The sequence below is a fragment of the Haemaphysalis longicornis genome, unplaced genomic scaffold, assembly GCF_048455015.1.
Source record: "Haemaphysalis longicornis isolate Haplotype H1 unplaced genomic scaffold, Haemaphysalis longicornis Haplotype H1 scaffold_1, whole genome shotgun sequence".
In the NCBI taxonomy this organism is placed as follows: Eukaryota; Metazoa; Arthropoda; class Arachnida; order Ixodida; family Ixodidae; genus Haemaphysalis; species Haemaphysalis longicornis.
This window is the reverse complement of record NW_027526203.1, coordinates 107,753,322-107,776,079: the sequence shown is the minus strand read 5'-3', so window position 1 is coordinate 107,776,079 and position 22,758 is coordinate 107,753,322. Positions and strand designations below refer to the sequence as shown.

The window sequence follows — 22,758 nt, the reverse complement described above, 5'->3', positions numbered from 1 at the left end:
CGTGTTATTCTTTCTTTCTCGCGTAATTAATAAAAAATAATAATGTAATGTCACTAACGGTAAAAAAAATAGTCTAACCATTCGCCTATGCCTTCTTATATATAGAAATATATATATATATATATATATATATATATAGATATATAGCGTATGAATAAAGTACAATGGGGCCGGTAAAAATGTACAGTAAACGAGAAGACTAAAGGGTAACGAACGAACATGTATGAACGTTTCGGCTTGGGGCAAGCCTTCTGACGAAGGCTTGCCCTAAGCCGAAACGTTAATACATCTTCGTTCGTTACCCTTTAGCCTTCTCTTTTACTGTATATATATATATATATATATATATATATATATATATATATATATATATTTATAGATATATTGTTACGTTGCGCGGGACGTGCACTATGAGGTGAGAACGATGTATTTTACACCATTTACCGTAATTACCCGATTCTAACGCGCTCCCTTTTCCCGGAAAAATGGGCCGAAAAATCGCATGCGCGTTAGAATCGGATACGAAACCGAAACTGCCGAAACAGCGAAAATTTCGGCCCACCCATCGCCATCGCCATCTGAAGATGGCGCCAAAGCCTTTAGCTACATGGAGGAAAACTTCCGCCATGTTTAGCAACAATTTTTTGAACGGAGGACGCTAAAGCGCGTATGGTTTTCTATCGGCGTTCACACAAATCGTCAAATCGTTCCACTTGCGCACTTGATAAAAGCAATGGCAGCAGCGGCTCTCACGCGTTCAAAACGAGCGGTCAGCTGAAGCGGGCGGCTCTGGAGAAGCTCGCGGGATGGGCGTGCGAGGCGTGGGCCACTATCCCATCGACCATGGTTGAATGTTCGTTCAGGAGTGTGGCATCGCGAACGCTCTTGGCGGCACCGAGGACGAGATGTTGTGGTCAGCGGAAAGCGACGAGGAGTGAGATGAGTGAGATTATTTCGGGAAATAAATCGCCAATTTCTCCCGCATTCGTTTGTCTGGGTTATAAAGTTCCTGCGCGTTACAATCGGAGGTGGAAATTTTTTCGTTTTTTTGCCAGGAAAATCGGGTGCATGTTAGAATCGGGGGCGCGTTAGAATCGGGTAAGTACGGTACATGGTGGCTATCACAGTGCTCGCACAGGCTGCACGTTAGCCACTCCCTCGTCGTCGTCGATGGTGGGACATCTGGAATTGTCCACTTGTTCCGTAACATCACCTCCCGGCCAAAGACGACCGTCCCGGTAGCGCTCGGTCACGGTGAATGGATTGGTGCGTTGAGGAGGAGATGCGATGTGTATAAACAGTGAAGTCCTTCCCACGGCGAACGACGATGGCGGTCTCCCGTAAAGACTGGCCCCCGAACATCGACGCCCACAAGGCCACGATGAACATATGAGGGTGCTGGGAACCGCGCCGGACGAAAAGGCTGGGGACACGGCATGGGCGACACGCTTTGGCTGGTCACATCTCGTCGGGTCTCGGTTCTTGATCGGCTCCTCACGGCTGGGGACACAGGGCGGGGCATCGTCATCGTCATGCTGGAGGTGCCCGACACGGCCCGCGTACCCTCGGTGTTTGCGCCGGTACCGATACGGATCGATTGCGGGGCCATGACGGGGAGAAACCAGCACACTCCACCAAACATGTTACGTGGCACGGGACATGAACCATGAGGTGCGGACGATGTATTTTACACTATTTGCATGGTGGCTATCGCAGAGCTCGCACAGGCTGCTCCACGTCAGCCACTCCCTCGTCGTTGTCGATGGTGGGACATCGGGAATCGAATTGTTCCGTAACGATATATATATATATATATATATATATATATATATATATATATATATATATAGCAGTCAAGAAAACCTCGGAAAGCGAAGGGGAGGTTGTGGTGGGTCATAGAAAGAGATGAAGAATTTTTTGAGTCGAAAAGAAAGTGGTGAAAAAATGCCCGCCGGGTGGGATCCGAACCCACGACCTCCAGAATACCGGTCTGGTGCGATATATATATATATATATATATATATATATATATATATATATATATATATATATATATATATATATATATATATATATATATATATATATATATATATATATATTGTAACGAAGAACCTGAACATTAGCAGATGGACACTTTTCCAGTGGCTATGTCCTGTCGTGTCCTGTAGGTGGACAATCTTCCGATAAGGTTATGTGCCATGCAGCGCTTTTGGAAGGAGACGAAGTGTGTCCTCGCACAGCTCGAACCTCAGCTCCGGTGTCCTACGTCCGCTCTAACTCTGCCTGACTTGACGACGTGACCGTTCCCAGGTGTCAATAAACGTCACCACAATATATATATATTTAGGGAGCAGTTGAACTTTTGAAGATGGTAGAGAACACGAGAAAAGAAGCTGCATATATGTAATAATATATATATATATATATATATATATATATATATATATATATATATATATATATATATATATATATATATATATATATATATATATATATATAGACCGGTATTCTGTGTGACTGTGTGACGGATCCCACCTGGCGGGCATTTTTTCTCCACTTTCTTTCTTTCTTTCAAAATTCTTTATCTGTTTCAATGACCTACCAAATCCTCCCCTTTGCTTTCCGAGGTTTTCTTGACTGCCAACTCTTATTTGTGTGTTATTTTCAACGAGCCCCTGATTTCCTATTCTGAATCGCTATATATATCTATATATATATATATATATATATTTATATATGTAGTGACGATGATTTGCGCACCAGAGAGCGTTTCTCAACATCACCTGTAAATCTCCAATGATGCCCCAGTGGTGCCAAGTTGCTTCTTTGTACTTAATCGCCCTCACGGTGTGAGGTTTTTCGTTCTGCGGCTAGTTCGCTTCAATATATGGCTTCCGAATCTCTACCTTTCAAGTGGTGGAGCGTGCGATTCAATACTGCGCTCTACCCCTCTGAGTACACCCCTGGAGCTCTGTTCAGGTCATCGGCTACGGCAGGAGTCCATGCCCATGACAGCGGAACCAGCCAACGTTGCGTGTGCGCGTGCGGCCTTCGCACAGGGCTTCGTGACGATCCCCCCGCGCGACCCCCCCCCCCCTTTTTCACTGGACTTCGCGACGAAGACCTCGTAAAAGGGTGGACATACATCGGAGTCAGCACATTTAACAGGTGGGGCGACCGAGACAAGCTTACAAATGTGAATTTCTCTCTCAGAGAAGGTGCCAGAAAGGGGTTCTTTAACAACGAACGTTCGATCAAAGACTGGGCTGAGTTCCCTACTGAGCTGCGCCGGATCTCTGGGTCTTCCGCCGCTCGCTGCGCCTGTGCAAAGAGGAAGCTGGAGACCCGTGTGCAGCAAGCACTTGAGACGTACACCTCTTATAAAGAGGATGTACTTGCTCTTTGCCGCCGCGTTGACCGAGACATGGCCGAAGGAGACCGGGTGCGTCACATCATGAAGGGGATCGGTCACTTTGCTTTCACAGCTTTTGCCCTTCAGAGCCTGTCAACCGTGGCCACTGTTACCAGTATTTCCCAGAGCCTGGATAAGCTCCACTCGATGCGCCTCCAGCAGTAGCCTGTTACACCACAGCATCTCGGTGACGACAAACTCCGAGTTCTGATACGTGCCATTATTCGCGAAGAGCTGCGCGATCATGGGCTGCGTTTGCGTCCTGTGTCCCGCCGCGCTCACCTGCACCCAGCGTCCGCGAGATCGTTAAAGAGGAGTTCACGGCAATACCCGGGCTGTCGTCCCCTGACCCTACTGCTCCTCTGGCAGTACCTACTTATTGTGATGTCGGTCGACCACCCCTGCCAGTGACACCGGTCTTTGCTTAATCTCCTGCCGGCTTTGGGGACACCATTCCGACAGCTTTGGCTCCGCTGCATCCCTACCAATCTTGGCGACCACCCCGCCAAGATTACGCTGCTGGTCGGCCGGTTTGCTAATACTGCGGCATCCGCGGTCACATCTCCCGGTTCTGCCGCCGGCGTCAACAGGAGGAGCGACGTGGATACGACACATATGAGCGCGACAACATGCGCTTTAGCGATGGTTATTGACACCAAGCTTACCCACCGCCCACACGTCGTTCTTTTTTTCTACCCACTGACTCAGCTGACCTCTCTCGCAGCGCCCGAAATTCGCGACACCGTTCTCTGCTTTTCCGAATCCCTGCCTTAAGATATATATATATATATATATATATATATATATATATATATATATATATATATATATGTATATATATATATATATATATATATATATATACAGCGAGAAATGCCGGCAGTCTACAACGCCAAAGAAGGCATAGGGGAATGGTTACACAATTTTTTACCGTTAGTGACGTTACATTATTTTTTTTTATTTTATTAATTACGTGAGAAAGAAAGAACGAAAAACACGCGCCCAGAGTGGGGACCGAACCCACGCCTTTCGATTAGATCTCGAATGCCTTACCAAGGCATTCGAGTCCTCTCCCTGAAACGTCAGTAAACTTATTTTTATGTTCTAAGTCTTTCTCGTTTGTCTCTGTCTCTACTAACCTTATATATATATATATATATATATATATATATATATATATATATATATATTTCACGCACCAACCAAGTCGAGACCGATCGTCGTCGACTTCCTCTTCTATCAGTCCCTCTCTCCAGCAAATACACTCACGCATACCCGTCGGCTCAGTACCTAACTGAACATCTTCGTCACATAGCCCCCGGCCGGGAAAGCACCGACTCGGTGCTGACTAGGGTGTGCGTCCAAGCTGGGAGATTTGTAGGGCTTCAGCCGCAGTACATGCACGATGTCGGTCTTCCGCGTGGAAGACGATGTGGACGCTGCAACAGGACTGATCTCATACGTCACATCGGTGACCTACCGCATTACCTTGTAAGGGCCATGATAAGGCAAAAGAAGCCTTTCAGAGAGGCCCACACGGTGAGAAGGAGGCCATAACAACACGAGCGTTCCAGGAGGATAATAGACGTTGCGGTGCTAAAGGCCATAACGTGTTTTCTGCGAAACCTGCGAGGCCGAAAGGCGGGCGCGGGTGACCTCACGGCCTAGAGTTGCTCGAGAAATAGCTTCGAAGGCATATTCGGTGGGTGGAGTGATCGATGAGGGCATCAAGGTGTCAAGCGGCAAAGTTGGCTCACGTTCGTAGAGGAGATAAAAGCGTGAAAACCCAGCCGTATCGTGGCGCGGCGAGTTGTATGCAAAAATCACGTACGGCAACGTCAAGTCCCAATTTTTGTGATCCGCTGAGACATAAATAGACAGCATGTCCGTAAAGGTGCCGTTAAAACGTTCCGTAAGTCCATTGGTTTGGGGATGGTAAGAAGTGGTGAGCGTGTGTGTCGTGGAACTCAAACGAAGGGGATCAGGGACCACTTTGGACAAAACGTATCGTCCCGGGTCTGTGAGAAGTTGACGTGGAACGCCGTGGTCTAAAATGACGTCGTGAAAGAGGAAGTCAGCGACATCAGTACCACAAATTGTAGGTAGCCCCTGGTAATAGAAAAACGGGTAGCATAGTCCGTTGCCACGGCAATCCACTTGTTTCCGGAGGTTGAAAAAGAGAAGGGACCAAGAAGGTCCATTCCTATACGGTAGAACGGTTCGCTCGGCACGTCGAGGGACTGTAAGGGACCAGCCGGTGCCGTTGTTAGCCTTTTCCGTCGTTGGCAGGCGTCACAAGCACTGACGTAGCGTCGAACCGACCTATACAGTCCGGGCCAGAAGAAGCGCCACCTGACGCGGTCATAGGTGCGTGTCAGACCTAGATTACCTGCAGTAGGTGCATCGTGCAGTTGATAGAGCACGGACCGTCGAAGATGTTCCGGAACAACCAGGAGCAAAGCAGGGCCGTCAGGGCGAACGTTGCGGCGGTAAAGCACCCCATCTTGTACTACGTACGCCTACAGCGACGGATTATGTGCCGATGAGCGCAGATTGTCTACGATCGCACGTAAGGTGTACTAACGACTCTGTGCATCCTCAATATGAATCAAATCAGAAATAGCCAGGACACAGGCGTCGGAGTCGTGGGCAGAGGAACGCGTTGGATCGACGGGATGGCAGGACAAGCAGTCTGCATCTTGGTGTGTACGACCAGATTTGTAGGAGACAGTAAAGCAGTATTCGTGTAATGTCAAAGCCCAACGCCCTAAGCGGTTTGTAGGATCCTTTAAGGAGGAGAGCCAGCAAAGGGCGTTGTGATCGGTGACAACTGTGAATGGCCTCCCGTAGAGGCAGGGACGGAATTTTCCTACGGCCAATAAAAGAGCAAGACATTCGCGCTCCGTGGTAGCGTAGTTCCGCTCTGATGACGAGAGAAGGCGGCTGGCGTAAGCAATGCCTGTCGTTGCACCAAAACAGCTGCAATGCCGTGTCCACTTGCATCTGTACCTACTTCAGTGGGTGCCGCCTGGTCGAAATGTCCCAGAATGGGAGAAGCAGTGAGAAGGTTTGTCACCGTTTTGAAGGCTTCCGTTTGTTTTGATCCCCAAGAAAAGGTAGCGTTCTTGCGAAGGAGATCAGTGAGTGGCTGGGCGATAGTCGCGAAATTTCTAATGAAGCGGCGAAAGTATAAACACAGGCCAATGAAGCTTCGGGCGTCTTTGGGAAAGCGAGGCTGAGGGAACTCTTTGACAGCCCGAAACTTGTCAGGGCGGACTCCCGCGGCGTCAACTAGATGGCCGAGTACTGTGATCTCGGGACACCCAAAGCGGCACTTTTTGGAATTAAGCTATAGTCCTGCTCGTCGGAAAACGTCAAGGATCGCCGCAAGGCGTTCGAGACGGCTTTCAAACGTGGGCGAGAAAACAATGACGTCATCAAGGTTGCAGAGGCAAGTTGACCATTTAAAGCCCTGTAGCATGGAGTCCATCATCCGCTCGAACGTGGCTGGCGCGTTACATAAGCCGAATGCATTACTTTGAATTGATAAAGACCATCCGGCGTTACGAAAGCTGTTTTTTCGCGATCTAGCTCATCAACGGCAATCTGCCTATATCCAGTGCGTAGATCTACGGAAGAAAAGTACTTGGCTACGTGGAGGCAATCCAACGTGTCGTCAATGCGCGGAAGTGGGTACTCGTCTTAAGTGGTAACTTTGTTGAGATGACGATAGTCTACGCAAAAGCGCAATGTACCATCCTTCTTGACCAGGATAACGGGGGATGCCCATGGACTAGTGGAAGGCTCAATAATGTCCTTGCGAAGAATCTTGTCCACTTCCGCTTGAATGGCTTGGCGCTCCGTCGTGGACACCCAGGAAGGCCGTCTGCGTACGGGATTGGCATCCCCTGTGTGAATGCTATGCTGAACAGCAGTGGCCTTTCCCAGCGATCGTCAAGGTCAAAAATGTCTCTAAACGATGACAATAAATCATGAAGTTGCCTTGCATGTACAGTTGGCAGATCAGAGGCTATCATGGGTTCGAGATCGAGCGGCAGAGGTGCAGTGGTCTTGGCCTCACGCTGACAGTCTAGGCTGGTCGGCGGTAACGACCACAAGGCGGTAACGGCCACATCGTCAACTTGAATCTCCAGTAAATTTTTCCGTGTACAAAGCGTCAACAGAGGATTTTCGGTGGTCGTCGGATATGCTAATCGGCTAATGCATTCACCTCACACTGTGTAATTTTACATAGTGTAGCTAGCGACATTCCCTTTGGGATAACCTGCGGTATATAGCCGAAATTGGTGAACGGCAGTCGGAGGCGAACATCCAAAACCGTGTCGACAGCGTGCTGCGAAGAGTGTGTCGACATTACGCCTGAAGAGTGCGTCAGCAAGAGGCGAAGCGAAGAAATCACCATCAGGGACACGGGGGGACAGTTGCAAGGACACGGCTGTAGTAGCTAGGGGCGGTAAACGAACGTCGGCTGAGGAACAGAAGTGCTGCCTCCGGACATCGTCGTGACCATGATAAGAAGGCAGCTCCAAGTGGAGGACTCCAGCTGAACAATCGATGAGTGCTGAATGGTCCGCGAGAAAACCGAAGTCAAAAATAACGTCGTGAGAGCATTGGTCTAGCACAGTAAACAACACAACGGTTTGTCGGCCAGCAATAATAACACGCTCTGCGCACATCGCGGTGACCGTGGGCGTACTTCCATCAGCGACTCGTACAACATGTGAAGTGGGGGGCGTAAGCGACTTGCCAAGGCGGCGGCGAAGCTCCGAGTTCATAAGAGACATATGCGCACCGGTGTCAATCAAGGCGGTAACGGCCACATAGTAAACTTGAATCTCCAGTAAATTTTTCCGTGTACAAAGCATCAACAGAGGAGATTCGGTGGTCGTCGGATAAGCAGCATCACCTATGAGATCAGCATCATTTAGTTTTCCGAACGGGAGTTGTTATACGGCGTCGGCGAGAGTGGAAGCCGGGGCTGTGGCGGACGGGATTTAAGGCGCTGGGGTGGTGGCGATCAGCTGTATCGGCGGAACGGAGCGTTGACGTCTACTGCTTGCGGCGGGCATTTTTCTCCACTTTCTTTCTTTCTTTCCATATTATTTATCTGTGTCAATGACCTACCACACCCTCCCCTTTGATTTACGAGGTTTTCTTGACTGCCAGCTATTATTTCTGTCTTATTTTCAACCAGCCCCTCATTTCCTATTCTGATTCGCTACATGCATAGCGAGGGCCTCTCTTATGGCAGTCTTGGTGCCATAGGAAGCTTACGAGGGTTCAACGCTGGTGGACCACTCTTGACATGTCGTAGACACTCGAGTCACGGCCCGGGGGTTAAAAAGAAGGTCCCCTTCGCCCCGAGTAGTCCGAGTGGCGCTGGCTACCACCCACAAGCACAGGAAACAAATATACCTTAACATAAATACCCCTGAAAGTGGAGGGGAAAATCGCCCCGCCGGTAGCGCAGTGGTTATCGCACCAGACCGGTATTCTGGAGGTCGTGGGTTCTGCTCCCACCTGGCGGGCATTTTTTGCGCACTTTCTTTCTTTCTTTCAAAATTCTTTATCTGTTTCAATGACCTACCACATCCTCCCCTTTGCTTTCCGAGGTTTTCTTGACTGCCAAATATTATTTGTCTTATTTTCAACGAGCACCTCATTTGCTATTCTGATTCGCTATATATATATATATATATATATATATATATATATATATATATATATATATATATATATATATATATATGAATATATGAGTGGGCACGGTGGCAGTGTCGGGATGCCGGCTAAAAATCTGTTTCTCTTCCTCATCCAGACTTTCCTGGTGTCGTCAACCGATGCGCAGCTAATTAAGATTTTAGATGCGACTGCATCTCATTCACCCGCCTTGTCCATGCAGCGTCGGCGTTGTTGTCGTCCGCCGCTCCCCCATTCTCCTCGCCGCGCGAGCTGCGCTCTCCGCCGCTCACCCCCTCTCCTCTCCGATGCCCCTCCCTCGTCCACACCCCTCCCCTACACTATAAAAAAAATAACAGTTAGCGGCGCCCTGTTTCGATCCCACGACCCTGTGGGCGGAACGCGAGGTACATGGTGCTCTTCCCACTGCGCCACAAAACAGAGACAGAATCAAATGCTACGAACGCGCCTTATATCCTTGACTCATTCAAACTACGTCAAGAATCTACTGATACAACGCATGATGGGGCAATGATTAACACTTGCAATAAAAGAAAAGAAGCTCCCACTTACTGCAACAATGATGGAGTAAAGGTCGTTGCGACAGCGAAGCCCCAAGCATACCACTTAGAGAGATTGACCAAGACTGGCCAATAAAACATAATAATACTCATAAAACATAATAATTATACGCGTTCCCGACACGTTTCACGTGATTTCAGAATCAATCCAACGGAAACACCAAGTGAACCCCACGATGCGTCGCATCTACGCAGAGTTCCCCTCGCGGGGAGGGGGGCACAATTTTTGTACAACGACGGCGCAGAACGTGAATTGGTTTATCATTTTCCATCGTGGGAAGTACCGCACGGCATCACCCATGCCGGCACCGCTCTTCAACCGGAAGATGCCGTTTCGTCGCCAGCGCCATCGCAACTGCCCGGTATAAAGCAAGCCCCCCCAGGATTTCCCAGCAGTGGGCACGGCGGCAGTGTCGGGATGCCGGCTAAACATCCGTTTCTCTTTCTCATCTAGGCTTTCCTGGTGTTGCTGCGGACACCAACGGGACGATCGTCGTCAACCGATGCGCAGCTGATGAAGATTTTGGACAACGACGGCGCGGAACGGGAATTGGTTCGTCATTTTTCATCGTGGGAAGTACGGCACGGCATCACCCATGCCGGCACCGCCCTTCAACCGGAAGATACCATTTCGTCGCCAGCGCCATCGCAACTGCCCGGTATAAAGCAAGCCCCCCAGGATATCCCAGCAGTGGGCACGGCGGCAGTGTCGGGATGCCGGCTAAAAATCCGTTTCCCTGCCTCATCCAGGTGAGGAAAAACTTTGGTAAATGTGTCCGCTCTAATGATGTTTGCCTAATACTGCTGCCGTGCCTTCGGCCTTTGTATGAGTTGTATGAGTTCGCTTGTGATTTGAGTGTGTCTATGCGATTTTTACTGTTACTGGGTGGTGACATTGAGTCCAACCCGGGACCGACTCTTGAAGAACTTGCGCAACAACTATCAGGAATTGCTGAGGATATCAAGGTTATTAAAGAAGGCAAAACAGTGGCCAATGAAAAACTGAATGAAATTCATAAAAAACTAGGAAAACTTACTGCACTGGAGAAAAACGTAACGCACTGCGTTAACAAAGTATCAGAATTGGAATGTAGCCATTCAAGTATGGCTAAAAAACTTGACGACCTTGAAAACAGGAGTCGTCGTTCGAACCTTATAGTTTATGGCGTTGACGAACAGGATAACGAGACTACGGATGATCTCAAGAAAGCTGTTATCAAAGAAATCTTTCAGGATGTGCTTAGCGTAAATATATTGGGTGTCCAGCGGTTTCACCGTCTTGGTCGAACAAAGCAGGGGTCTGATCACAAACCCAGGCCTGTAATAATGAAGTTGCTTGACTTCCGAGACAAATAAGGTGTCATGAAAAACTGCCCGAAATTGAAAGGATCTGCGTTTTCAGTCAGCGAAGATTTTTCACAGGCTATCCGGGATGTCAGAAAAAGGCTGTGGCTTCGCACGAAAGAAAACCGGGACCGTAATGAAAAAGTACGCCTTGTGTACGATAAGGTCAGTGTCTACGGTCATGTTTATCGTTGGGATGAAAGCCGTAACGACATGGTTGAGATAACAAAAAAGCCAACAAGAAGGCTGCGGCGAAACAACCGGCAAACGAAGTGCGCATTACGAGAAGCCGAAGTCGGCAAGTTTCCTCCTCGTGAATGCTCGCAGTCTCGCCAATTAAGTAGACCAGTTAGAAGCAGTACTTTTGGGTCTAGCGCCTGATATTGTTGCTGTCACTGAAACGTGGCTACATTCTAGTATTTCTGATAATGACGCTGTCCCACATGCGATTGTACGAAAGTACCGAGGATCACGTGGTGGGGGTGTTGCGCTCCTTTTCAAAGAAGGAATACGCTTTTCTGTCATGCCCGATGTCGCCGATGTTGAAGCATTGTAGTGTAATGTCTATCTCAAAGACAAACCCGCATAAGTTGGTGTAGTTAATAGGCCACCCAATGCTGACAATACGTATCTTCAGTCATTTTATGACTACATCCACTCCAAATCGATTGGTGTTCTCTTAGCACAGAAACTAAAACGCAAATTGTTCTAATAGATATAATGGTTACACTGAATCTTGACCAGCTCCAACACGTGCACCAACGAAGACGTGCACCAACACGCGTGCAAGGAGCATCGTCTTCAATACTGGATCTAATCTTTGTAAGTAACGATGTCCAAAAAAAAAGAAACGAAAATAGACATACTCGATGGGTTATCCGACCACAAAATGGTTTTATGCACACTGCCTTTGATTAAACAATACAGGCCACACGGTCCAGTAAAACTACTACCCGCATTTATAAGAGCTACTGGTGCTGCTATAATAACATACCTTGCGCACGAGTACTATGAATTTTCTGATATGTGCCTTTCTGAAAGCCGTAGTATTGTTTTGGTTTGGTTGAAATTCAAGTCTCGTGTTGCGTATTGTATGAAAAACTTTGTTCCTACTGTGCGCAAAACAACAAAAAAGTGCAACCTTTGGATTACGCGTGAAATAATCAATATTAAACGTAAACTTAAACGGCTTAGAAAAACTAATAAACACCTGACTGCCCCAGGCTGCCGTTCTAAAATAAACGCTCTGACTAAATGCCTCAAAAATAAAGTTCGTTCCGCTGAGCAACATTTCTGCAAAAATACGCTACAGACGTTCATGACAGAATCACCGCATAAATTTTGGCAATATATTAATTCAATGAGCACTTCACCAGTTTCATCAGATGGTCTAGAGGACAAAGTTAGGGCAGCGCATTTCAATGCTTATTTTTACCCAATGTTCACTACTGATAACAGTGTCATCAGGCCATGCATTGTCAGGTACAATGAAGATGTAACGCTACCAAACGCGCCTGTCACATCAGAAGCGGGAGTACTTTCACTCCATCTGAGCATAAAGGAAAGGAAAAGCTGCGGTCCAGATGCTATTCCAAATGGTTTCCTTAAGCGGTACGTCGAACCTGTTAGTAAATACTTGTGTCTTATATATTCCAAATCAATCAAGGATTCTTGCCTTACATCCGACTGGAAAATAGCTAAAATAACTGCAATACACAAATCAGGCGATAACTCGATCCCTGCTAATTATCGCCCTATTTCGATTACCTCTACCTGCAGCAAAGTTCTCGAACACATTGTGCTAAAGTTTCTAACACATTTTATTGAATGAAACCACATTCTCCACCCAAATCAGCATGGTTTTAGATCCCGATTATCCACAGTTACTCAGCTTGTCGAAACAATGCATGATTTAGCCCTAGGAATAAATGAGCGTTCGCAAACTGCTGCAATTTTCATTTTATTTCTCTAAGGCGTTTGACCGTGTGTCTCACGTTAAATTACTTTTCAAGCTTAATAATTTACTGGGGGATGGGCCGGTTCTCCGTTGGATACGTAATTTTTTAACAGATCGCCACCAATTTCTACAGTGCGGCAACCATCGTTCCGAATTGGCTCCAGTTGTGTCAGGAGTACCCCAAGGATCTCTGTTAGCACCTTTGTTGTTTTTAATTTTCATCAACGACTTAGCTTACCAAGTCGACGCTCCAATAAGGCTCTTTGCAGACGACTGCATTCTCTATAACCAAGTAAAGCACCCTGAAGACCAGTTGAAACTAAATAACTCGTTAAACAAGATAGCTCAGTGGAGAGACGACTGGCAAATGAAGATCAACATCGACAAAACAGTGTGCATGTCCATTACTAAGAAAACTTCCAAATTAAATTTCTCATACAATTTTAACAATATGGAAATTCGAAGTGTAAACCACTATAAATACCTAAGCGTGACGATATCCTCCGATCTTGGCTGGACGGACCATGTCCGCTGCGTCACAAAGAAAGCATTAAATAAATTATTTTTTTATCAAAAGGGCACTTCATTTTTCCACCCACGAAACCAAACTTCTCGCATAAGTCACGTTCATACGGCCTCTCTTGGAATATGCGACTGTTGTCTGGTTCCCTCACACCGCGTCTAACATTACAACTCTGGAGAGGGTTCAACGCAAAGCAGTGCGCTTTATCTACAACGGATATGGACGCACCGACTCGCCAACTGAACTATTACGTCGGGCAGGGCTACCCACCCTTTCCAGCCGCGCACATCTTCTTCGACTAAAGTTTCTATATCAAATAATCCACAAATCATTGAAAATAAACCCTGATTCCTTCTTGAACTCTCGCGACGTTAGACAAACAAGGCAGCGCCATTCTAGGGAATTCGAAGAGTATTCATTAATTAAGAACACTTTCAGCTATTCATTTTTTCCACGCACCATTCGGGAATGGAATGCATTAGGCCCTGTTATCACTCAACAACAAACCATTGAAAAATTTTCCGAACTTGCTGAAAAAAGTATGCTAGGTTGTGTATCTTGATGGATGGAGTTCATACTTACCGTATGCAATAGGTGTGCGTCATTACTCTGTGAATTGCCTGAATACCTTGAAATCTACCTAATGTGATGCTTGTATGCATCTTGGTGTGTGCATTGTTTGAGTATGCATACTTGTTTTCTTTTTACTGTATTGTTTTGATTGTGCGTACTGTGAATGCGCACTGTAGTACTGCAATATTCCTGGTGAAGAAAGAAATAAAAACACGCGCCCAGAGTGGGGACCGAACCCACGCCTTTCGATTACATGTTCGGTCCCCACTCTGGGCGCGTGTTTTTCTTTCTTTCTTCTGTATATTTAAAAAAAATGTTCACTTCATTAACCGTAGTAAAAAAGAAAAGAGCCTAACCACACCCCTATGCCTCCTTTGGCGTCGTAGACTGCTGACCTATCTTTCTGTATTTCCTCAACGAGCCCCTCATTTCCTTACTATATTATTCTGCGAAAGCCTAGCGAGGGTCTCGGTACTGGCAGCCTTGATGCCTAGGTAGCATAAGAGGGCTTCCCGCCTGTTACCCGCTCATGACAGGCTGTAGACGTTGGAGTCACGCCCCGGGGGTTGAAAAGAAGGTCCCCTTCTCCCCGTGTAGTCAGAGTGGCGCTGGCTACCACCCTCAAGTGTCAGATACACTTCAAGTAAATATAAATAGCCCAGAAAGTGAAGGACAACACAGTCGCCCAGATAGCCGAATTGGTAAGGCATTCGACATGTAATCGAAAGGCGTGGGTTCGGTCCCCACTCTGGGCGCGTGTTTTTCTTTCTTCTGTATATTTAAAAAAAATGTTCACTTCAGTAACCGTAGTAAAAAAGAAAAGAGCCTAACCACACCCCTATGCCTCCTTTGGCGTCGTAGACTGCTGACCTATCTTTCTGTATTTCCTCGACGAGCCCCTCATTTCCTTACTATATATATATATATAGGCAGTAGAAGAAACTAAGGAGCCAGAGAAACTATTTTAGAAAACGGTTGACTCACGATTACAAACACACGAACAGTGGTTGACTGACGTTTCGACTGGAGCACCAGTCTTCATCTGAGTCTTCATCTCAAATGAAGACTGGGCCTCCAGTCGAAACGTCAGAAAACCAGTTTTTGTTTTTACTCGTGAGTCAACCATATATATATATATAATATCTGGGAGCAATAAAACATTGAAGATGGTAGAGAACAGAAGAAAACTTCGAACAAGGTAGAAACCACGATTGTTGCCAACGTTTCAGCAAAGAGACATGCCTTCGTCAGGGCAAACCCTCGCCTAGCTGGCACGGTTTATATAGGGGTAGGTCCCCAGGTGAGAGGAGAAAAGAAGTGGACTACAGAAATCGGATTGCTTTGGGAGTATGTAGGCGAAGATAATGAGGCGGAGCGAAGGTTGTATATTTTGAGCACCGACGTTGGTAAGAGGGAAGTCAGCCCGGGGTTGATATTCCGGGAAATTCTTTTAGAGAAGGGATGACAGGGGTTTGTTGCCCCACCGCGCGGCCTACGGAAAGGTTCTCAGAAACGCCGGAAGCAGAACAGGCGGTGCGAGAAATCGTTATCATAACCTATCTGCAAGCCACAGGTCAAAAGAAAAGGTAGAGAAGGGGGAAAAATAGGTCAACGAAAAAAGAAAGAGAAAAAAAGGAAAAGCCACACCCACACAAAAGAAAAAGCCATACCCCAACAACTTAAATGGCACGTGTCACAAACAGCAACATTCCTGGAACAGGCCTCTCCTGAAACTCAAAAACGAAAAGATAAACTTAGGGGGACATACAAAGCGGAGAAGAAACAAGAGAAAAAAATGGAAATCAAGAGAAAAGTTTGGAAGGATGCCTGCGCGTACTAAACCGGAGGCTACGGAATTAGAACAAAAGGAATTAGGTGGCCATGTAAGGAGCTGGATTGGCCAGAACAGGATTGGCCACCGTGGTGTAGTAACGGCCACAACCTCCCATGAACACGCCAATTAACCCTCCGCCTTCAGTCCCCAGCAGCTGCGAAGCAACTGACCACGGCGGCGGTCAAACCTGTGACGCATCAGAGTGTGCTAAGAATCCCTGGATCCGGACAGGCCCCCAGTGGAATATGAACCTGGCAACGTTTAACGCGCGAACCTTATCTAGCGATCGTCTAGAGGTGTTTTTCGAGGAATTAGAGGGCATAAATGGGATGTAATAGGGCTTAGCGAGGTTAGGAGGGCAGGCGAAGCATTTACGGTGCTGAAAAATGGACACGTCCTATGTTACCGGGGTCTAGAGGACAGAAGAGAACTAGGAGTGGGATTTCTAGTCAATAAAAGCATAGCTGGCAACATAGAAGAATACTATAGCATTAACGAAAGGGCAGCAGGTCTCGTAATTAGGCTCAATAAGAGGTACAAGCTCAAGGTGCTGCAGGGCTACCCCCCCACACCCAGCCACGACGACCAAGTAGTGGAACGCCTCTATGAAGATGTGGAATCGGCAATGGCTAAAGTAAAAACACAGTATACCGTAGTTATGGGGACTTCAATGCTAAAGTAGGCAAGAATCAGGCTGGAGTCAAGGCAGTTGGGAAAAATGGTCTGGGCTGTAGAAATAGCAGGGGGGACCTACTAGTTGAGTTTGCAGAACGGAATAACCTACGCATAATGAATACTTTCTTCTGTAAACGGGAGAGTCGGAAGTGGACCTGGAGAAGCCCGAATGGGGAGCACAAAACTGAAATAGAATTCATATTATGTGATAACCCTGGCGTCGTGCAGGATGTAGAAGTGCTCGGAAGGGCAAGGTGTAGTGACCACCGTATGGTAAGATTTCGAATTATGCTAGATTTTCGGAGGGACCGCAACAAGCTGGTACGAAAGAAGCCGATAAATGAGCTAACAGTAAGACGTAAAGCAGAAGAATTCAGGATGGCGCTGCAGAACCGATATTCAGCTCTTAACGATGAAGCCGAGCTTACGACACAGGAAGCCAGCGACAAGCTTACACTCATTATCACGGACTGTGCAGTAGAAATCGGGGGCACTATGGCTAGATAGGATACTGGTAAACTTTCACAGGAGACGAAAGATCTTATTAGGAAACGTCAAACCATGACAATCTCTACCGCAGCTGACAGAATAGAACTAGCAGAGCTTTCGAAGTTAATCAATAAGCGTAAGACAGCTGACATACGGAAGTTTAATCTGGAGAGGATCGAATACGCTGTAAAGAACGGAGGTAGCCTGAAAGCAGTGAAGAGGAGTCTTGGCGCGGGGAAAAATCAGATGTATGCACTTAAGGATAAGCAAGGCAATGTCATCACAAATAGGGATAAAATAGTCTCAGTGGCCGAGGAGTTCTAAAGGGACCTGTACAGTAGCCGGGACAACCAGGATAATGCCGAACGACACAGTAGTTCAGAGGAGATAGACATCCCACCAGTAACGGCAGAAGAAGTAAGGAAGGCTTTGAAAGAAATGAAAGGGGGCAAAGCACCTGGTGAGGATCAGATAACTTCAGACCTCTTGAAGGATGGCGGAGAAATTGTACTTGAAAAACTGGCAAACCTGTATACGCAATGCCTAATGACCGCATGTGTACCGGAATCTTGGAACAACGCGAACATCATCCTAATCCATAAGAAAGGGGACATGAAGCACTTGAAAAATTACAGGCCGATCAGCTTACTGTCAGTCGTCTACAAGGTATTTACCAAGGTAATCGCTAACAGAATTTCATTTCAGTCAACCTAAGGAACAAGCAGGGTTCCGTAAAGGTTATTCAACAATGGACCATATTCACACGATCAATCAGGTGATAGAGAAGTGCGCTGAGTATACTGAACCCCTATATATACCCTTCATAGATTATGAGAAAGCATTTGACCCGGTCGAAACCCTAGCAGTCATTCAGGCATTACAGAACCACGGGGCAGATGAGCATTATGTAAGAATACTAGAGGATATCTACAATCGGTCTACAGCTACCATCATCCTCCATAAGGAGAGCAGTAAAATACCTATAAGGAAGGGTGTCAGACAAAGGAGGCACAATCTCTCCAATGTTATTCACAGCATGTTTGCAAGAAGTATTCAGAACGTTTGAATGGGAACAGGTGGGAGTAAGGGTTAATGGAGAATACCTCAGTAACCTCAGATTTGCTGATGACGTTGCCTTGCTATGTAACTCGGGGGACGGATTGCAAAGCATGCTTTCCGCACTGGACGAACAGAGTAGAACCGTGGGCCTGAAAATAATATGCAGAAAACTAAAGTAATGATCAATAACCTCGGGAGAGCAGAGCGGTCTGAGATAGGTGGCGAGGCAGTTGAAGTGGTAAGCGAATATATCTACTTAGGCCAAGTTGTGACCCCAGATCCCAACCATGAGGCAGACATAATTGGAAGGATAGGAATGGGGTAGGGTGCATATGGCAGATATTCTCAGATAATGAATAGCAGCCTACCATTGTCGCTGAAGAAGAAAGTGTATGACAGCTGCATCTTACCGGTACTAGCCTACGGGGCAGAAACCTGGAGGCTCACTAAGAGGGTTCAACTTAAATTGAGAACGACTCAGCGTGCAATGGAGCGGAAAATGATAGATGTAACATTGAGGGACAAGAAGAGAGCGGAGTGGGTCAGGGAACAAACACGTGTTAAGTAAGGACATATTAGTAGAGATTAAGAAAAACAAATGGACGTGGGCAGGGCATGTAATGCGAAGGCAAGATAACCGCTGGTCATTAATGGTAACAGAGTGGGTCCCTAGAGAAGGCAAGCGTTGCAGGGGGCGGCAGAAAGTTAGATGGGCAGATGAGATCAAGAAGTTTGCGGGGATAAATTGGTCACAGTTGGCACAGGACCGAGGTAATTGGAGAATAATGGGAGAGGCCTTTGCCCTGCAGTGGGCGTAGATAGGCTGATGATGATGATGATGATGACGATGATGAGGAGCTGAGGGAGGGGTCACATTCTTTGCATAACGTACAAGCAAGACAGTGCTTAATGCTGTATTCCCTGTGAGTATCGCAAGGACTCCAAGTTATCCCTAGACGCATTAATTCCAGCAAGTTCCATGGAGTTGAATTTGTGAATTAAATAGAATTCTCGGTATTCTCGGTCCCTAGGAGGCTTAAAGTTTGACTGAAGTATATACAACTTAAGGTCATCAAAATTATGCCCTGGTTGGTGGAAATGCTGCGCTACAGATATGGAGGATTTGCTTAGAGTATCTGCCCGGTGACCGTTAAGGCGTAGGCTCATAGGTTGACTCGTTTCGCCTATATACTGTTTGTGACACATTGAGCATTCTAACATATACACACTGTTGGATGAAGTACAAATAAAACTTGAATTAATCTGGTGAACATAATTACTGGCTGTACTTTTTACAATGCAATCTGTCTGCAAGTGCCTGCAAGTCTTTCATCTGGGATGGGAGCAGCTGGCTATGACTGGTTGCTTTGAAGGCCCTGTAAAAGGCCCTGCATGCAGTAAAATATCTTTTAGATTCCTATTTCTCCGGTAGGTATACCTTGGTGCTTCCGGGAACGTCTTTTTAAGTCGGTCGGTACTGGCTAAAATGGGATAGTATTTCCGCAAGGATACTGTTTACGTTTGGGAGGGCGCTTGAAAATTTTGTTATCAGGGCAGGCAGCCTCCCGCTTTCATTTTGTCGCTGATTGTTGAGCACGTCATCCCTTTTGAGATTAGATGCAAGTTGGTACGCCTGATCGAGCGAGATTTTGGGGTGGTTTGTGTTCATAAGGGTGGACTTGTGTTCATCTAGGTGCTCTACGTAGTCACTGCCATCACTGCATACTCTTCTAAGCCTGGGTGCTTGTCCTACAAAGATCTCTTGCTTGCAGTATCCCGGGTGATGGCTTTTATAGTCTAGGTACTGCTGCCTGTCAGTTGGTTTTCTCAAAAGCGTGGTTTTAATTTAGCGTTGTCTAGAATGACGGTAGTATCCAGGAAGCTCACTTCTTTTTCAGAATGCTGGCAGGAGAATTCAATAGTCGGGTGCGAAGAATTGAGATGAGATATAAACGTTTCTAGAGTCGCGTGACCATGTTCTCCTAATCATGAAGATGTCGTCTATGTAGCGGAGTTAAACCGGAGGTTTATGCGGAAAAGAGTTAGGAGGGTGGCTTCAAGTTGCCCCATTAAAATATGGCATATGTCGGCGGTAATGGAGTACCCATGCTGGTTCCGAAAAGTTTCAAGTAGTAGGACGAGTCAAATTCAAAATAATGTAGAGTTAAAACTATTTTTAACAAATTTATGTACACTTTGGCGCAAGTTTGTGCGGGTTTTCGGATAAAGCTTTTCAAATAGCTTCGATTCCTTCGACGAAATGGATGTTTGTATACAATGCGGCAAATTTGGAAAATAAGAAAGTGGAGAAAAAATGCCCGCCAGGTGGGATCCGAACCCACGACCTCACCAGACCGGTATTCTGGAGGTCGTGGGTTCGGATCCCGCCTGGCGGGAATTTTTTCCCCAGTTTCTTATTTTCCAAATTCTTTATCTTGACGAACTACATCCTCCCCTTTGCTTTCCGAGGTTGTCTTGACTCAATTCTTATTTCTGTCTTATATATATATATATATATATATATATATATATATATATATATATATATATATATATATATATATATATATATATATACACTCTGAAGAAAGGGAGTCCTCTCCCTGAAACGTCAGTAAACTTATTTTTATTTTCTACGTCTTTCTCGTTTGTCTCTGTCTCTACTAACCTTATTTTTTTCGCGCTCTGTGTGAGTTGTTATCTTTTCAGACTATATATATATCTATATGTATATATATATATGCACCCCGGTATTTTATTTAAATTATCAGTCGTTGGAATTGCCACGACCTTCACGTATGTTTAATTGCACAATAATTCACAAACAGTACATAAGTGATATTCACACATTGAAAACGAAAACATGAATGGATGATTTGTTTGTCTTTGCTTGAGAGTTCAAAGAAAAGTTTTCGACTCCAGTAAGGGTAGCCAGTTCATTGGTTTGACCCGTTTAAGCAGATAATCGGCTTTTGACTGTTAGTCATATAAGTATGCAAATGTGCAGCTAGAAGCGGCAAATGCAACAGATATTTTCCCGCAAGAATAGGCACAATGTACAAACTAACCGATTTTGTGTAATGCAGCAGTTTGAATCAAGCAGCTTTAAAATACATAGAAAACGTGGCGGGCCAGGAAAAATTTTGAAATTTGTGTGAATTAACCGAACGTTTGAATTATCCGAGTTTGTATTATCACGAGTGTACTACTGTATATAAATATAACATTTTGGGCGTTTCATGCGCCGAAACTACACCCCAGCATGATGCCTGGGGTAGTGGAGGGCTCCCGATTTTTTGACTACCTGGGAACTTTTTTTAGGCGGGAGGTGGGGGCGTTTTTGCTTTTCAGAAAATCTGTAAAGCAGCTGCCGTGGCCGGGAAACAAACCCGCCTCGCTGTGCACAGCAGCACAAGGCCTAAGCCCCTGAGGCACTACGGCGGATGTAAAGTTCACCATGATACACATTTTGTTGCTTCCCAATCAAATAGCATAGGTAATGTATTATTAGTCCCTTGCTTGCGTGTACACTACCTCGGTAGTATAATCTATGGTGCTCTGTACATTGGCGGCGGTAAAAATTTAGAAGTGTCTGGCAATAGCGGTGGCGGTGGTAGGGTATTGGTGATGGTAATATTTGCATTTTTTAGCAGAGTAGAAAATTTCTTGGTACTCGCCTGATAATATTTGCGCATCCAAATAACACTGGAGCATATGCTCCATTTTCATTGTCTGGAAGAAAGGTTCACCCAAGTAGTTTTGCTAAGACCTAATGAAAATGTTTTGGGAGTTCTTGGAATAATTTCTTGCCATACATATTAATTACAGTAGCGCTATCGGATGCCGCAATACCGCGCACTACATACAAATATTCTTGTATATTTTGTGGTGTTTCGCTACCCATAGCTATTTTTTTTAGAAAATACCGCTACGTCATCTCCGCGAACCAGGGGTCCGAGTGTTGTTTTTCATAGAAGTCACCTGACGGGAAAATTTATTTAAACTTACAGTTCTGAGATTGGCACACCTCTAAACACATAGTATATGCTGCTTGCTGTTGCACGGTATTTCCTAGAATTATTCATGATGATGGAAGCGAATGCTGAAATGCTGTCCTTAACAAATTCCACTTGACGATGCCCCTTGTTTTCGTTCGAATCAACCATTTAGAAACTGAAAGTTTAATTCTCCGGGCAAGGAACGGTAGCAGTGGAATTGCCGAAGATATTTTTGAAAAGACCGGTTACAATTAGAAAACGAGAACGGTAGAAATGGTAGATGACAAACCTTTTACAAATGGTGGTCTGAATATTGTTGATGAATACAAAACCGTTCATCCGTTTGCACCAGACGCCGGTTTTTACGCGCACCTTTATACAGTTTATTCTTGCTGGTCTTAGCTGCCGTTACAGTTTTGCTTTGCAGAGTGTTACTTTCAGGGCACGAGAAACTAGATCTTGCCTATCTATTTCAGCCGATGTTGAAGCTTCTTTCCCACCACATTAGGGCCAACTAGAGTCAACTAGCGCCATTCGCAGGTGTTCTTTCTTTCTCTAAAACTAGACCGCGCAAAAAATTCTGTTCGGAAGATGAATAAACCAACGG

The 22,758-nt window shown here is 45.9% G+C and overlaps 1 protein-coding gene across 1 annotated transcript in view; it reads left to right on the top strand.

Annotated features, from left to right (window-relative positions):
* The first annotated feature begins 10,146 nt into the window (after nt 1-10,146).
* LOC144165275 (uncharacterized) overlaps nt 10,147-22,758 on the top strand; it is a 75,566-nt gene continuing 62,954 nt past the window's right edge. Inside the window, exon 1 of the mRNA XM_077695406.1 lies at nt 10,147-10,449. The gene's annotated coding sequence lies outside the window, so the exon portion shown is untranslated. The remainder of the gene's footprint in view (nt 10,450-22,758) is intronic.